General features: G+C 44.1%; 1 long non-coding RNA gene across 1 annotated transcript; it reads left to right on the top strand.

Moving 5' to 3' along the window:
* The first annotated feature begins 905 nt into the window (after positions 1–905).
* Positions 906–2,465, top strand: LOC125866176 (uncharacterized). The gene is made up of 2 exons (XR_007446466.1): positions 906–953; positions 2,218–2,465. It is a non-coding gene; the product is annotated as an uncharacterized LOC125866176 (long non-coding RNA).
* The last annotated feature ends 795 nt before the right edge of the window (positions 2,466–3,260 follow it).

The raw sequence follows: 3,260 nt of genomic DNA, 5'->3' as shown, positions 1-3,260 counted from the left end.
TAGATTGACCCTTTTTTTGTGTCCCGAGATTTTTGATATCTTTCCTAGCCCTTTTGTAGGTTTTGGCTTAAAATGGCCTTTGGAAGTGGGACCCACTTTTTATCGAAATGGCCTCTGATGGAAATTTCGACTGCGCCGTTGAGTCTGGAATATCGAATTTGGTATGGTTGCATATCTCGTTTGCGTGCACGGGGTTCCGAACGAGATCGGAGTACCCCGTCGGGGTTTTTTGTTTTGGAAAAATTGCAGAAACTCTGCAATATAATGCAGATTTTCAGCAACAATTCCAAAACTTCTAACTCTCTTAACTCTCTCATCTTTTGTCCGATTTGGGCGATTCAAAAGGCAAAGTTGTGAGATTTTTCGAGGGCAACGCGTTGGTGAGCTCGGATAGTGGTTTGGGGTTCCCGTTTGAGGTAAATTTCGCGAAAAACCTGACTGCTGTACTGTTTTCGAGTCCTTGTTTTTGGAATTTTTGTTTTGGTCATATCTCACTCATTTTAGCTCGGTTTTGGGTGATTCGAAGTCCCACATGTTGAGAATTGTCGTGACTTCGTTGTAGAGTGTTTAAAGAGTGCTGGGCACCTTTTGATTTTCGTTTATTTCCATTTTGGACTGCTGCAGTAGGGTTTCTATTAGTTGTTTAAAGTGGGTTTTCTTGCTTGTTGGTTTTTGCTGTGTTTTAAGCCTCGGATTGTGTTCCAAAATGGAACACAAGTTTGGAGTGTTGTTTAGGGTCTCTTGACGGAGTCAAATTTGGACAGTTCGGTGCGGGTCCCACGATTCCCGTTTTGACTCCAAAATTGACCCGTCTCCGTTTGTTATGATTTTGGTGTCTAAATGACCATAGTAACGTTGTGACTCTATTTTTGATAGCGGGGCAGCGTTTTGAGACTGTTCGGAATGGGAAAGCTCCGGTAAAGTGATTTGGAGAGCGCACGGTTGGCCTTAAGGTAGGCTACGACTTTCCTCCTTTTAGATTGAGCTTAATTGTGTAAAAACAGGTTGATTGGAGTGAATTGGGGGTGGGTACCAGTTTACTATCTTACTTTGATTAGATACCTCATGTTAGAATCGATTGGCCATATTTCGGGTATAGTATCATGTTATCCGGTTTAGTAGAGTTGCATGTCTATGTGCTAAATGCTATTGTATGCTTGTATGTTTTGTATTGTATGCCTTGTGCATCCTTAACCGTAAGCATGATGTCCTTAGTCTAGGTTAGGCTAACATTGCCTAAGACTTATGACCCGTGTGGGCTGGATAGCCTTGACTTTCTACCGACGTCGTTCGGATGACTTAGCTCCTTGTAGACTGGAATAGCAGACTTGAGTCTGATAGTTTGAGCCTTAGATTAGGCGTTATCGCTACTTGCTGCACTTCTGTATCTTCTCCCTCGCATTCTGTGGTTCCGGCGCATTCTCGAAGGTTTGGTGCATCACTAGAGGCGTGGGATTGAGATAGTATAGGCTTAGAGCCCTTTTCTGTGATTTCTTAGAGTGGACGGCATTCCACGGTGGTTGTTGTGGGATTGGATCCTATTGGAGATACCATCACCCCCGGGGTCGTTCTTTCTAGCTGGGCTGGGAACGTATCGCTGGCTGGGTAGACTCGGTGATATCGGCGATCGCCCCCGGGCCTCTCTTTCTAGCTGGGCTGGGAGTGTGCTGCTGGCTGGGTGTCCCCGGGTCGCTCTTTCTAGCTGGGCTGGGAGCTGACTGCATGGTAGGACGACTCGTGATATCTACCTCACTCACGGGTCCCTCTTTCTAGCTGGGCTGGGAGCGGACTGTTTGGTTGGGTGCCCCCTAGGGTCACTCTTTCTAGCTGGGCTGGGAGTGCACTGCTGGTTGGGTGGAGTCTGATGGATTATCTTAGTTACTTTGGGCTGGTAGCCTAATTTTTCTTCTTTCTCAGTAGACTTAGCTTTTCCGTGTACCTGTCGGGCTTATGGGGGTTCGTTCAGGTTTTATTTGAGCTTGTGCACGAGTGTACCTTCTGGGTTTATGGGGGCCCAGTTAGGTTTAGTCTAGTTGTACTTAGTTTGTTTCTGGTATGCTCGTGTGCTTCATTTTCTTATCCGCTTTGACCTCTCTGTGTCTAGATTCTATCCTTTCTTATTGTTTTTACCCTTTTTGCTCAGTCGGCCTATGATGCCTACTGAGTACCTGTTGTGTTGGTACTCATGCTACGCTCTGCATCTATTTCGTGATGCAGGTCCCAGTACCAGTTACCAGCGGTGATTAGTTCCAGCCTCCTTTTGCAGTTGTGATTCGGAGACGAGGGCGAGCACTTGGCGTTTTGGGGTTTGTTCTGTCTCCTTCTTTTGATTTAGCTAGTCTTGTTGCCTTTGAGACACGCTCTGTTGTGGTCCACTTTTGGGACTTGTACTCTTTATTAGATAGCTCTGTACTAGTGACTTCCAGGTTCTGGGAGGGATTTCTGTATATATTTATTTTGGGTTGCTTCCGCTTTGTTATCCTTGTTTAGATTATTATTTTCGCTAGTTTCTGCCCTTTTGCTCATTGCTTGATGTTCTGGGTTACGGGTTGGCTTACCTACTGGTAGGGTATAGTAGGTGCCATCATGACTCGAGATATCGGGTCGTGACAATAATCATAGCTGAGATTTGGGATTTTATTTATGCTATTTTTCCTATTATCATCTTTACCTGCAACAAGGGGGTTGCCATCAAGAATTGTCTGCCATTCATGTTTTTCGTTATTGTATAAGAGGCCTCCCAACACACTTGCACCCAGCGGTAGACCTTGACACGTTTTAACAATCTTGTTCTCTACGCTCAGTATATTCTCTGAAATATCCCCATCAACAAATGCTCGTTGTTTGAAAATAGACCAACAATGATGTTCTGCTAATTCTCCCAACTTATATTGACCTACTACAACTGTGGATGCTACTTGTTCCATACGAGCAGTGACAAGAATGTAGTTTCCTTTTGAAGTGCTTATTCCCTTCAAAGTGTCGATGAACTCATGCCACAAATCATCTAAGACAAGCAAATACCTTTTTCATCCCAATTAATCAATGAGCTTCTTGATTATTATATCCCTACTTTGGACCTCAAGTTTCCTCTCTGTCAATGATTCGAGGATTAGTTCAAGAAAGCTCTTTGTTTCTGATATTTCAGGTAGACACAACCAAACTCTCCTTTCAAAGTTTTACTTTATTTGTTCATCATTGAAAATTCTCTTAGCCACAGTAGTTTTCCCTAGACCTCCCATACCAAGTACGGGGATGGT

This window comes from Solanum stenotomum, chromosome 5 (genome assembly GCF_019186545.1).
Source record: "Solanum stenotomum isolate F172 chromosome 5, ASM1918654v1, whole genome shotgun sequence".
In the NCBI taxonomy this organism is placed as follows: Eukaryota; Viridiplantae; Streptophyta; class Magnoliopsida; order Solanales; family Solanaceae; genus Solanum; species Solanum stenotomum.
This window is presented reverse-complemented; position numbering and strand designations above follow the sequence as displayed.